General features: G+C 40.3%; 1 pseudogene; it reads left to right on the top strand.

Moving 5' to 3' along the window:
* Positions 1–808, top strand: LOC118974665 (nuclear cap-binding protein subunit 2-like; annotated as a pseudogene).
* The last annotated feature ends 14,713 nt before the right edge of the window (positions 809–15,521 follow it).

Below are 15,521 nucleotides of genomic sequence, written 5' to 3' on the forward strand. Positions count from 1 at the left end.
TCTGAGGCGACTAGTTGTTCCCGGAGTGCCGGTGTAACCGTCCACATCTCTGCGCTATGTCCCGTGGCCTCCTGAAGGCGCTGCGCAGCGACTCCTATGTGGAGCTAAGTCAGTACTGGGACCAACACTTCAGGGGTGACAATGAAGAGTAGGAAAAATTACTGAAGAGAAGCTGTACATTGTATGTTGGAAATCTTTTTTTTTACACAACTGAAGAACAAACATATGAACTCTTCAGCAAAAGTGGTGACATTAAAAAAAATCATTATGGGCTTGGATAAAATGAAGAAAACAGCATGTGGTTTCTGCTTTGTGGAATACTATTCAAGAGCAGATGCAGAAAATGCCATGCAGTACGTAAATGGAACTCGTCTGGATGACCAGATCATTCGTACAAACTGGGACGTAGGCATTAAGGAGGGTAGGCGGTATGGCCGTGGACGGTGTGGGGGCCAGGTACGAGATGAGTATGGAGAGGACTATGATGCTGGGAGAGGAGACATGGAAAACTAGTCCAAAACCAGTGAGCAGTTAAGAACCCCACCAAGAAAAATTCACTCCTTTGGCCTGCTGAATTTCACACACATTACCCAAGGTCTGCAAACCTGCTCTTTTTACCAAGCTTTGAAGCCAGAAGCCCACTTCATGGTTTTCCTCTGAAAATTATTAAAGGACAAAATTCAAAACAGTGCCTTTAATTCTAGTCTTAGAATATTGGCCGTGTGTCAGGTTGCCATGATTTCCTTATCAGGTAAAAAAGTGTGTTCCTTGGCAACAGATTTTATCTATAATGCTGATCTAACAAACACACACATATATCAAAACACATGTCTTTTAGAAAAATTTTTTAAAATTCAAATTTTGTTTGCTACATTTATGTCTAAGTTGGTCTGTGGTCTAGGAATCACTATTGCCCCACACTGGGGCTTGGAATCACTATTTAAAAAATTTTAAGTTTCCTTGAGATAAAGTTTAATAAATCAAGTTTTCTGAAAAAGAAAAAGAAAAAGCATACCATGTTTTTTGATCAGTGAATTCAGCATCACAATGGTGTCAATTTTCTCTACATTAATTTATACACTGAATGCAATCTCAATAAAAATTCTAATTACATCTTGTTTTTGTTGATTATTTTATTTGGAACTAGAAAATCTGATTCTAAAATTTATATGTGAAAGTAAACAAGAATAACTATGAAAACTGAACAAGTAGCACAATGAGAGGCCAGCTCTAAAAAATGTTTTTTAAAAAGCCACATATCTAAAGCCTCATTATAAAGGCATGTGAATGGACAGACAAAATAAACAGAAAATGTTTATGAAGAAAAGTTGGACTAGGCACTAAATGGTTTGGAGGCTGTTGGGCAAGTCAGATTCTACCTCGCACCTGCCTCACAAGATGAATTCCGGTTGGGCTTAAAGATAAAAACGTAAAAATTAAAACCACAAAAGTATTGGAAGAAAAAATGAGAGAATTCCTAAATAGGAAGTCTCTCGAACTATGACTCAAAATCCAGAAGCCATAAAAAAATGAAGGCATTTGATGCAAAAAATAAAAATAGATTTTGTCCAAAAAAAACACCATAAGTCAAAAAACAAAGACAAACTAGGAAAAACTATTTGCAACTCATTTTATGTACAGAAAAGTTTCCCCCTACAAATGTACAAACCTATAAGGAAACAACCAACAAATGCAATAGATCGATAAGGAAAGGTTAACCCAGGCAGTTCATAGAAGAGGAAAGACAAATGCATTGAACCAGCAATCCCACTTCTTAGAAATTATCCTACAGATACACCTGCCTTTATGTGAAATGATATCTATACCATTATGGAAGGCAAAAAGTTGGAAATAACCCAAATGTCCACTAATGAGAGACCAGTTAAGGTATAGTATGTAGAACACTGTGCAATTAAAAGCAGCACTTTTTATTTTGATACGGAAAATATCTAATATACATTAAGTAAAAGGTTCAAAGTAAGGGGCAGAAATGTCTATATGCCACCTTTGTTTCAAAATGGAAAAAAATTGTATCCACATCTCCTTGTATTTGCACAAAGAAATTCTGAAAAATACACAAAAAGTAATGAAAGTGGTGATATCTGGAGGAGGAGTGAGATTTGGGTGGATGAAAGACAGGATGGAAGTTGGACACTTCACTGTATACCTCTTTTTTGGATGTTTTGAACCAGAAGTATGAATTGCCTGTTTAAAATAAAAATTTAGGACTTCTGGACAGGGTGGAGGCATAGATAAATATGCTTTGTTTCTTTGCACAATTAAAAGAAGAACAACAACCAATTTAAAAACAAAAAATGACCAAAACTGCCAGAAAATCAAACTGAATAGAAGCCCAACAACCAAGGAGTTAAAGAAGATACATTCATCAAGACTGGTAGGAGGAGGGGAGACAGGCAGTCAGGCAAGGAGGACCAAAGTAAGGTAGCAGCTGCCAGACTGGGTGGTCCATTTGTGAGCAGATAAACCAGGAGGAACAACTGGACAGCAAGAGAGACCACACAACCCAGGGTTCCAGCACAAGGAAATCAAACCTCAAAACTTCTGGCTATAAAAATCTATGGGGATTGTGGCAGGGGGAGAAACTCCTAGTCTCACAAGAGAGTCCTGTGGGGGAACCACAAGGTCCTAGAATGTACACAAACCCACCCATCTGGGAACCAGCACCAGAAGGGCCCAATTTGCTTGTGGGTAGTGGAGGAAGTGACTGAAAGCCAGCTGAAAGCCAAGCAAGCAGCACTGTTCCCTCTCTGACCCTTCCCCCTCACAAGGTACCACAACACAGCTACTGGGGTTGCCCCACCCTGGTAAGTATCTAAGGCTCTGCTGCTTACAATGCAACAGGTGTGCAAGACAAAGAAATATGGCCTGAATGAAAGAACAGATCAAAGCTCCCAAAATAGAATTAATTGATGAAGAGATAGCCAACCTATCAGATGCAGAGTTCAAAACACTGGTAATCAGGATGCTCACAGAAATGGTTGAGTATGGTCACAAAATAGAGGAAGAAGTGAAGGCTATGCAAAGTGAAGTAAAGAAAAATATACAGGGAACTGACAGTGACAAGAAGGAAACCAGGACTCAAATCAACAATTTGGAGAAGGAAGGAATAAACATTCCACCAGAACAGAAAGAAGAAACAAGAATTTTTTTAAAAAGTAGGAGTGGCTTAGGAACCTCTAGGACAACTTTAAACATTCCAATATCCGAATCACAGGGGTGCCAGAAGGTGAAGAGTAAGAGTAAGAAATTAAAAACTTATTTGAAAAAATAATGAAGGAGAATTTCCCCAATTTGGCAAAGGAATTAGACTTCCAGGAAGTACAGGAAGTTCAGAGAGTCCCAAAAAAGTTGGACCCAAGGAAGCACACACCAAGGCACATCATAATTACACTGCTCAATATTAAAGAGAAAGAGAGAATCTTAAAAGCAGCAAGAGCTTAAAAGGACACAGTTACCTACAAAGGAGTTCCCACAAGACTATCAGCTGATTTTTCAAAAGAAACCTTGCAGGCAAGAAGGGACTGGAAAGAAATATTCAAAGTTATGAAAGGTAAGGACCTACATCCAAGATGACTCTACCCAGTAAAGCTATCATTTAGAATGGAAGGGGAGATAAAGTGCTTCCCAGATAGGATCAAGTTAAAGGAGTTCATCATCACCAAGCCCTTATTACATGAAATGTTAAAGGGATTTATGTAATAAAAAGAAGATCAAAACTATGAAGAGTAAAATGATAGCAAACTCACAACTGAACCTAAAAACAAACAAAAAAAATGAACTAAGCAAACAACTAGAACAGGAACAGAATCACGGAAATGGAGATCACATGGAGGATTATCAGTGGGGAGGGGGAGCAGGGAGAACAGAGGAAAAAAGTACAGGGAATAAGAAGCATAATTGTAGGTACAAAATAGACAGGGGGAGGTTAAGAACAGTGTAGGAAATGGAGAAGCCAAAGAACTTCTATGTACAGCCCACCAACATGAACTAAGGGCAGGGCTGGTGGAAGAATGATCAAAGGCGGGGGGGGGGGGTGTGCAGGGCAGAGGGGAATAAAAGGGAGAAAAAATGGAAGCACTGTAATAGCATAACCAATAAAATATACTTAAAATAAAATTTAAATTAAAAAATACTTTTCTATTTGTTTTTTGATATTCTTAAGTTTCACCATGGTTGGATTTTTTTCCCCTTAGATATGAGCTTTTTACAATTTGAGGTCTCTTCTGGAAATTCTTGGTCATTTTTCTTCAAATATTTCATCCCTCTCCATTTTTTCTTCTTATAAAATTCCTATTATTACTTAGCTCTTCTAATTTTTATGTCAATCTTCTGTACCTTTGCTTTTATTCTTTCTTTATCTCTTTCTCACAACTTCTGGGAGAGTTCCTAAAAATAGTCTTCCACTCACTAATTATTCTTAGTTTATATTCATCCTGCCATTTAATGCATTTATTGGGTTATTTCACTCAGTTTTCATATCCAGTATGTCAATCAAATCTGCTCAACATTTTTGCTTGCTTTCGGCTTTGTGTTTCCAATATCTTCCCTCATCTCTCTGAGGATAGTTGTTGTGTTTGTTGAAAACTCTGATCCCTTTGATCCATTCATTCTGTTTCCTTCAGTACAGGTTCTTCAGTCTCTTTCCTTTCTTTTATTACAGTTGCCCTCCTCAGACATCACGTTGCCTTTTCTCATGAGCTCATGTGTCCTTGAGCCCACCAACCACCGCAAGCAGAGAGCCTCTGGTGCTGCTGAGAGCAATGCCCCCTCTTGACTCTCCCAGCCAGGCAACACTGCATCTCAGTAAATCTTCAGGACCTCCTTCCCCGACATTGCTCTTTTCTAGGGGCTACCCCCACTCTGGGTGCCCTGTATCTGCTTCTCACCACACTGCTCTGGGATGGCATGAAGTTGGCACTGGGCCAATGCTGTTTTCTTGCCACACATGGCAATAAGGTAGGTGCAGCTACCTTCCCAGAGCAACGTAAGAGAGAGGGTTGGCCAGGTCTGGCCCCTGTTCTTGGTATCTGGCCTTCTTCCACTCTAGACTGCATTTCACAAAGAGAGGGAAACATCCAACCACTTTCCGCTCCCCTAGGGTTTTCCCTAAGTAAGTTTGGGGGGTTCATTTCAAGGATCCCTCAGCCTCCCTCCCACCCTACAGCATCTTCAGGGACAGGAGCAAAGAGCCTCTCATGGTTTGTCATCTTGTGGGAAACCCAAAGCGAGTCTCATTCGGAATCCTAGTTCTGCAGTTGCTGAAGATGAAGTTAAATCACCAAGTCTCCGTTTTTTCTATAGAAAATGAGAAGTTTAGAAGAGATGATCTCAAGTTGTTCTAGCTCTAAAATTCCGTGATTCATTGCGGTAAATGCAGAGGTGGCTGATGAGTGACACAGAGATATTTAAGACCACAGAGTTTCCAAGGAAATGATGAGACATAATGGGGGAACACCCAACAAGAGAGAGTTATTAACAAAAATGGATGTCAAGTTTAGAGGGCGGAATGTCAATCAAGTTTCGAGGAACAAGGAGAAGGGGGAGGCTGTTGGCAGGGTTCACAGGAGACAGGGAACCCGCTGATTGAAAGAGGCTTGGAGGAGAATCTGTAAGGGAGAGTGACAAATGCTGTGAAGAGATGTAATATTTTCTTTTCAATCCCTTATTGAATTATTTCTGGCATCACAAAAGTATACCAAATAATCTACTGAACACCCAATCTACAATATTACTACTTATCAATATATAGTAACCCTCTCTTTACCACCACCAGGAGGTACTGACCATCATCCCAATTTGTTGTTCGTCATTTCCAGTAGTTCAAGACACTTTTACCACCTATGTATGTACTTGAGGGCAATATTTTGTCGTTTAAAATGTCAACTTTGATGTTTGAAGACTGAGAAGTATGTCCGTTAAAATACTTGTTTGAGGTTTAAAAAATGTGTCATTGCTGAAGGAGTCTCAGGCAAGGAGAATAATAAAATGAATGGACTTCTGGCCAAGATGGAGGCGTAGGTAGACACACTGTGCCTCCTCACACAAACAAAATAAGGACAACAAAAATTTAGAAACAAAATAACAACCAGAACTGACAAAAAATTGAACTGTATGGAAGTCCGACAACCAAGGAATTAAAATAGACACATTCATCCAGACTGGTAGGCGGGGCGGAGTCGGGTGGCCAAGTGAAGAGGGGTCGCGTTGCAGCACAGGAAGTGGTGACACTGGGCACACAAGGCACCCCGGGCACACAAGGCAGCAACAAGCACGCAAGGAGGCAATGGGCAGACCCTAGGCACCCAGGCGGCGGCTGGCAGACCCTGGGCGTGGGGTGGCAACGGGCAGACCCAGCGAGGTGGTGATTCAGAAGTGGGGCACTGTGCACAAGGTGGCTGGCTGACTGGGCATCAGTGCCACATTCACACGCAGACAACTGGGGAGCAAGACAGATCGCACAACCCAGGGTCCTAGTGCTGGGAAATAAAGCCTCAAAACACCGATTGAAAACACTTGTCGGGGCTGAGGCACAGGGAGAGACTCCCACCCTCACAGGAAAATTTGTTGGAGAAACCCACAGGGTCCTAGAATGCACACAAGCCCACCCACACTGGAATCAGCACCAGAAAGGCCCGGTTTGCTTGGGGGAAGTGGAAGAAGGGACTGAGGTGCAACAGAGAGCGGAGCAAAGTGCCATTTTTCCCCCTCTGGGATCCCACCCCCACATACAGTGTCACAACCTTGGGTTGTGCCACCCTTGTGAACACATAAGGCTCTGCCCCTCATACATAATAGGTGCGAAGAGATCAAAACATTGTAGCTCAAGCAAAAAAAACAGCTCAAAGCCCCAGAGCCAATACTTCTAAGTGACAAACAGATAGCCAACCTCTCTGATGCACAGTTCAAAATACTGGTGATCAGGATGCTCACAGAACTGGTTGATTTTAGTCACAAATTAGATGAAAAAATGAAGGCTAAACTAAGTGAAACGAAAGGAAATGCACAGGGAACCAATAGTGATGGGAAGGAAACTGGGACTCAAATCAATGGAGTGGACCAGAGGGAAAACGAGAAAAATGTTTTTCCAGAAGGCAAAACATTCAACCAGAAAGAATGAGGAAACAAGAATTCAAAAAAATGAGGAGAGGCTTAGGAACCTCCAGGAATTAAACATTCCAACGTCCAAATTATAGGGGTACTAGAAGGGGAAGAGGAAGAGTGACAAGTGGAAAAGTTATCTGAACAAATAATAAAGAACTTCCCCAATCTGGCAAAGGATATAGACTTCCAGGAAGTCCAGGAAGCTCAGAGAATCCCAAAGAAGTTGAACCCAAGGAGGGACACACCAACGCACATCATAATTACATTACCCAAGATTAAAATGAAGGAGAGGATCCTAGAAGCAGCAAGAGATAAGGAGACAGTTACCTACAAAGGAGTTCCCATCAGAGTGTCAGCTGATTTCTCAAAAGAGACCTTACAGGCAAGAAGGGGCTGGAAAGAAGTATTTCAAGTCATGAAAGGCAAGGACCTACATCCAACATTGCTCTATCCAGCAAAGCTTTCATTTAGAATGGAAGGACAGATAAAATGCTTCTCAGATAAGGTCAAGTTGAAGAAGTTCATCATCACCAACCCCTTATTTTATGAAATGTTAAAGGGACTTATCTAAGAAAAAGAAGATAGAAAACATGTATACTAAAATGACAGCAAACTCACAATTCCTAACAACCACACCTAAAATAAAAACAAACTAAGGAAACACCTAGAACAGGAACAGAACCACAGAAATGGAGATCACATGGAGGGTTATCAACAGGAGAGTGGGAGGAGGAAAGGGGCAAGGGTATGCTACATTCTCTCTATGCTACAGAGAATAAGTAGCATAGATGGCAGGCAGAAATAGACAGGGGGAGGGCAAGAATAGTATGGGAAATGTAGAAGCTAAAGGACTTAAGACACATGGACATGAACTAAAGAGGAGAAATGTGAGAGGGAGAGGGTGTGCAGGGTGGAGGGGAATGAAGGAGGGAAATGGGACAACTGTAATAACATAATCAATAAAATATATTTTAAAAATAAAATGAATGGACTAACTGGGACCACAGCTCAAGGAGCTCCTCCCTGCTCATCTAGGTCTCTCATAGGTGATGAGGTCACTGGCAGAAGCTCCCATAGATGGACTGAAGGCATTGGCCAGCCTCCTGATGCAAAGAGAGGGCCACACTCCTAGATTATCAAGGTCAAAAAAGGTGATAGTTTGAAGCCCTAAACCATCTTAACAAGCAGATTAAAATGCACTCTAAGTATAATTTGGGGAAAAATAATAGTAATAAAATTTAGTCAACACTAAAAATAATGAGAGGAAAAGTGAAAGGATTTTTATATACTTGCTTTTTAAATTATTTGTTTCTGAGTAACTCATTTAATTTGCAATCTGCTTTCATTTTCCCACCCAAATTTGCGCACAATTGGGAATTCTTGAGAAGTGAGGAAATCAAGTCCATAGATCACTTTCCAAGGCGTGAAATGCTGCACGCATGCTAAAGTTAACAACTCATAAAGTTGGAATATTACCTTTGCATGCCTTTAATTAAATACTTATTCTTTATTTTGTGGTTTCCATTTTGTGTTTTAGAGCCAATATTCATTGCCAGGCTTCAAACGCTGTGGTAGGCTCTTCAGCAGCTCTTAGACCTTGGTGCTGTGCCCACAGGTCCTGGAGGGTCTGTTGAAGAGATTTTATGGGAGGTGCCTGGTGGTAGGCGTTCCTGGCTCCTTTGTCCCAACTCCCCGCCCCTCCCTGCTGATGTTCACTCAAGGTAGTAGTGAGGACAGTGCCCTGGGACAACATCCCCAGATGTAGTCACCAAGATTAATTTCCTGTTCCCTCCCTCAACCCCTGTGACAGTGGGAAGCTTATTTTGCTTACTGTTGTATCCAGCCTAGGAGAGCACTGAGCACATCACAGGGATTCAGCCTAAGCATTGCTGAACGTGCAGTCACCTCTAGGAAATGGCACTGGGTGATGGGTAGACAGGGCCCCAGCTGCATCTTTATTGTCTGAATGAGGTATAAATGAGAATGTATTCACCTATTACTCTCCTAATTAAAAATTAATATAACTTCACAGTGAGATATCACCTCACACCCATCAGGATGACTACCATCCAAAAAACAAATAATAAGGGTTGGTGAGAATGTGAAAAAACTGGAACCCTATGCAGTGCTGGTAAAAGTGTAAAATGGCGCAGCCACTATGAAAAACGGTATGGTGGTTCCTCAAAAACTTGAAAATAGAATTATAATTTGATCGAGCAATTCTTCTTCCAGTCACATACCCGAAAGAATTTAAAGCAGGTTCTGAAAGAGATATTTGCACAACCATCTTCATAGCAGCGCTACTCACAATGGGCAAAAAAGAGATGCACCTCAAGTGTCCATCAACAGTTAAATGGATAAACAAAATGCAGTAGACACACGCAATTGAACGTTATTCAGCCTTAAAAAGGAAGGAAATCGTATCCCATGTCCCCACATGGATGAACTTGGAGGAAATTGTTCTAAATGAAATAAGCCAATCACAAAAGGACACATACTGTGTGATTCCACTTATCTGACCAGAACAGTCAGATTCACAGACTGAAAGTACAAAAGTGGTTGCCGGGGGCTACAGGTGGGGGGGGGGGTTGTTGATTAATAAGAGTAGAGTTTCAGTTTTCCAAATGAAAATATTCTGGAAATTGGTTGCACAACAATATGAATAAACTTCACAGTACTGAACTGTACACCGAAAATGGTTAAGATGGTAAATTTCATGTTAAGCATATTTTGCCACAAATAAAAAATGTCAATAACATAATTCTAAAAGTAAATGGATTGAAATATAATTTTGAGTGTGGAAGACTTTTTAAAACGAAACACAGAACTCCTCCAAATAAAAAAGAATGATAAACAGATTTGGCTAAATAAATATTTTAAATTTCTATGATAAAAGAAAACACAAACAGCACTGGCTGGTGTGTCTCAGTGGACTGAGTGTCAGCCTGCAGACCAAAGGTTGTTGGTTCAATTCCCAGTCAGGGCACATGCCTGGGTGGCAGGCCAGGTCCCCAGTTGGAGGCATGTGAGAGGCAACCGATGGATGTTTCTCTCACACATCGATGTTTCTCTCCCTCTCTTTCTCCCTCCTTTCTCCTCTCTCTAAAAATAAATAAATAAAATCTTGGGGGGAAAAAGAAAACACAACAAAGTAAAAGACAAATGATATGCTGGGAGAAAATATTGTCATATATATGTTGGGCAGTATTGATCATACATTGTATGGAAGCAGGGAAGTATAGTGTGTTTAGTTAGAAATAAAACTACTAAAGTCAATGAGTTTAGAGGAGACACTGGGAGAAACAAACAAGATAAGGAGGAGGCTGCAGAGTGTTGATGTTTTTGTAACCCCAAGAGTGATGGTGCCAAGAACCCAATTATTCAAGCAAATGGAGCTGTGCATGTACCACTCCATACTGGCTCCATCTCAGGCCCTACTCCTGTGGCTGATAACATGAACCACATGCAAATGAGGCAAGCAAGACCTGAAAGGGGTTCGGTAGGAGTCTGTGCAATGTCAAAGAATGAACTCACAAAGGGGTGGACTCACGTTGTTAATAAAAGAGTCTGCATTAAGCCTGAGAGCTCGAAACATTCTTAGGGATTGTGGGTCTGCTGTATTTCCTGTGATGTGGTCACCAGGTAAAATAACCAAAGTTGCCGCCCCCTCTTCTGCTTGGAGTCACCTCTGCTTTTAAGCTCATTCTCCCAGCGACTTGGTGAGAGAATGAGCTTGGGTTGCATACAATTGGCCAGCTTGCCGCTGTTGCCTTCCCTGCTTCCTGTGGTATCTCATGTGGTCCAACCCACTCAAAAATATTAGGATGGGTGTAAGAGAGCATGAAAAACGTAGAATTACTCTACCCAGAATACATAAAGACCTCCTATAAATAAAAACTACAGACAGCTCAATTTTTAATGTGCATCAAATATGAGCAAGAAACACACAGGAAAAATGGCCATATATATATATATATAAAGGTGCATCATTTCACACTGATAGTAAGAATAATTAAAACAACAATGAAGCATCATTTTTGCCTATCAGAATGGCAAAGATTTAAAGAGTAGTAATATATTGTATTGATGAGGATGCAGGGAAATGCAGACTTGACAAGCTTTTGGTCAGGACACAGACCTGCCAAGTACAGGCTCCAGAGACTCAGACGTGACTCCTGCACCTCGCTGTGTCAAGACTGCATCCTGGCAGCTCTCTCACCAGGGCAGATTAGTGCCATTTTCATCGGGTATCCTGCTATGTGATGTATTTTTACACGTAACTCTCATCAACCTGTAAGTTAAATTCATCTAGACTTAAACAATCATTGGGTTAAAGAAGAAAATCAAAAGGAAACAAAAAAATCTCAAGACAAATGAAAACAAGAACACAGCTTATTATGGTGTGCAGAAAAGCAGCACCGAGAGGAAAGTTTATGGCAATAAATGCCTATGTTAAAAAAGCAAAAACAGCCCTGGCTGGTGTAACTCAGGGGACTGAGCACAGGCCTGCGAATCACACGATCGCGGTTCAATTCCCAGTCAGGGCACATGCCTGGGTTTCAGGCCAATTCCCAGCAGGGGACTCATGAGAGGCAATCATACATTGATATTTCTTTCCCTCTTTCCTTCCCTTCCCCTATAAAGATAAGTAAATAAAATATTTTTAAATAGCAAAAAGATCTCAAAGTTTTATACCTCAAGGAACTAAAAAAACAGAAAAACAAACACCCCAAATTTAGAAGAAGGAAGGAAATAATAAAGATCAGAGCAGAAGTAAATCAAATAGAGGATAGAAAAACTACAGAAAAATGAATAAATCTAAGAATTGGGTTTTTGAAAAAAATAAAATCAATAACCCTTAGTTAAACTAATTAAGAATAAAGAGAGAAGATTTGAATAAAATCAGAAATGAAACAGGAGACATTACAACAGATGCCTCAGAAATGAAAAGAATCATAAGAAACTATTATGAAGAATTATATGTGAACCTAGAAGAAATGGGTAAATTCCTAGAAACACACAACCTACCAAGACTGAATCAAGAAGAAATAGAAAGCCTGAGTAGATCAATAACACAAATAGGGAAAATAAAGTAGTAATCTAAAACCTACCAACAAAGAAAAAGCCAGAACCAGATGGCTTCATAGCTGAATTCTAGAAACACTCAAAGATTTAATAGCAATCTTTCTCAAACTCTTTTAAAAACAGAGTAAGAGGGTACACTTCCAAACTCATTTTATGAGGCAAGTATCACACTGATAGCAAGTCAGACAAGGTACCAAAAGAAAAGAAAACTACAGGCCAATATGTCTAATAAACACAGATGCAAAATCCTCAAGAAAATACTAGCAAATGGAACTCATCAAAAAGTTTATACACCATGACCAAGTACAATTTATTCCTGGCTGGTTTAACAGGTAAAAATTAATCAGCGTGATACACTGTATTAATAGAATGAAAGATAATGACCACATGATTACCTCAATAGATACAGAAAAAGCATTTGACAAAATTCAACATGCATTCATGATAAACACACTTAATGTAATAGGTATAAAAATTTCCTCAACACAATAAAGACAATTCATAAAAGTCCATAGCTAATGTTACAATCCATGGGGAAACACTGAAAGCTTTTCTCTAAGATTCAGTACAAGGCAAGGATGCCCACTCTAGCCACACATAGTCATCATTTTTTTAAAAATTAAACAATACAGAAATATAAAGAACCATAAAGTAAAAGAACCATCACCCCACAACGCCATTCCCTCCCCCAGAGGTAACATACTTTTGAAGCTTTTTCTTTCCTTAGTCACACACACCACACACTGACTCAGTCACACGGTACATACTGCTCTGCATCTCGCTTTTGTCACATAGCAGTTTATAAATTACACAGTATTACATTAAATTCTAATAATTTTTCATTAGTTAACCATTCTTGGATTTTTATAGTACATGACCATAGTATCTGCCATTACATTAAAAAAAAACCTTAATCCTGTTGTCTTTTTGCAACAGCTAGAGTCTCCCAAACAATATTAAATGATTAGAATGACAGAAGAAAGCCTATGTCCCTAACTTAACAACAATGTCTTTAATGCAATTGTAATGTTATCTGTAGGGTCATATAACAAAGTGCCTTTGTACACTAATTTTTGTAATCGCAATGAATGTGGAATTTTTTAATGCCATGCTGGCCTCTATTGCAATGATAACATGCCTTTTCTCTTGAGACAAACTGATATAATTAATTTTACTAACAGATTTTCTAATTTAAAAATATTTTTGTATTTATAGTTCTAGTGGATTATTTTAATAGAATACTAAATGAAATTTAGTAATATTTCCATTAAGATTTTCATACATGAGATTATGATTGACCTGGGGTTTTTTCTTTTTATTCCTTGTCACTTAGTTTCTTTATGAAACTCTGCTTTCAGCTTACTTACTTCCAAACATCCTTTTAATTCCTGACAGTACAGCACAAACTGATTTCCTGCTCATCAAATCAGTCTCCTCTTCCTGGGAACACAGCGAAACCATGCACGCCAGCGCCACGCACGTGGTTGGTTCCCACCCAAGGCCAAGGCACAAGAGTGCTGATAAGTTTGTTCAGAGCAGAAGGGCCTTTTCCCCGCTCTCTCGTCTCTCCCTTCCACAGCAAACACAGAGGTCATGGAGCTGCAGGGTGGAAAAGGCTTAGACCCTTCACTGCTTGGGGAAAAAATTTTCCTGGGAGGACCATCCCACCAGGAAAATCCACATTGGGACTATTGAGTAAAACTATTGAGACTTGAGGTTGTTTGTTACAGCAACTAATACAGTACAATAATACAATACAACACAACACAATACCATCTTCAAATGCAGTTATATGCCACATACCTACATTTAGGTTAAGGATCGACCACATGTACAACAGTGGTCCCTTAAGATTATACAGTGAATGGTTCAGGAGATTTGGCAGACTGCCACAAGCTCCTTATAAAGTTTAAAAACTTGAGCTCTGGCTGGTGTGGCTCCTTGGATTGTGCACCAGCCTGTAAACCAAAGGGTCACTGGTTCGATTCCCAGTCAAGCCAGGTCCCCAGTAGGGGGTACACAAGAGGCAACCACACATTGATGTTTCTCACCCTCCCTCCCTTTCCCTCTCTCCAAAAATAAGTAAAGTCTTTTTTTTTTTAATTTGAAAACTTGGACACCCCCAACCATGTATTATCTTATAAACAAATCTACGATGGAAAACCAAGAAACAAACCAAGCAAAGGACCATGGTCACATTGCTAAAAAGAGTAATACTCCCTCAAAAAGAGGCAGGCCCTTCAGGGGCTGTTCCAGGAGAAGGTGTGTTGTTGCAGCAGATGGCCACAGCCCACAGCCACTGCCCATGGCCACTGCTCACGGCCCCTGCAGACCTTCCCATAGTGTCCTGGTAGGGAGGCGGGAGACGCTGGTGTCAATGGCCCCAACCTTGGTAGATCTAAGCTAATGTGTGGGCTTGTGTCTCGGTTTTGAACAAAAATACTTAAAAAGTAAAAAAAAAAATGTTCAAGTAGAAAAAAGCCTATAGAATATGGATATGAAGAAGAGAAACATTTTCACATAGCAGTATGGTGTGTTTGTATTTTAAGCTAAGCATAATTATGAGAGTTGAAAAGTTAAAAAAACTTTAAAGGTAATAAATGTAAAAATGTATCGTGAGGTAAGGTTAATTGATCATTGAAGAAAGAAAAATATTTGTATGGGTTTTAGTGCAGCCTAAGTGCGCAGTGTTTACAAAGTCTAGTCACCTGTAGCAGTGCCTGAGGCCGTCACACTCACTCACCGCTTACTCACTGACTCACCCAGAGCAAGTTCCATCCTGCAAGCCCGGTTTCTTGCAGGTGCCCTACACAGGTCTAGTGGTTTTCATCTTTTCTGTGTTTTTGCTGTACCTTTGCTGTGTTTAGATATGTTTAGATTCACTAATATTGTGTTGCAAGTGCCTAAAGTACTCTGTCCAGTAACACCCAGTACAGGTTTGTAGCCTGGGAGCAACAGGTTGTACCACAGAGGTATGTGGCAGGTTATACCGTCCAGGTTTGGGTTCATAGGCTCTGATGACAGCAGGGCCTCACGAGGCATCTCTCAGAACGTATCCCCATCATTAAGTGACACAGGACTGCTTTCAATGTAATTTGCATGAATCCACTTAAGTGAAACGTGAGACACGTGGAGTGAAAGATAACAGATTAAAAAGTGGTTTCCTCATACCCAATACTCTATTTGGACCGAGCACTACACTGGTCTATACGGCAGAATAATATTTTTTAGAAATTAATCTAATTTTTTCCTGATGTTTCCTCCTCCACCTTTTTAAGTTGATAGTCGCCTCGGAGGGAGGATGAGCCAGGACG

The sequence above is a fragment of the Sturnira hondurensis genome, unplaced genomic scaffold (assembly GCF_014824575.4).
Source record: "Sturnira hondurensis isolate 20B ecotype Veracruz unplaced genomic scaffold, ASM1482457v3 Scaffold0019835, whole genome shotgun sequence".
In the NCBI taxonomy this organism is placed as follows: domain Eukaryota; kingdom Metazoa; phylum Chordata; class Mammalia; order Chiroptera; family Phyllostomidae; genus Sturnira; species Sturnira hondurensis.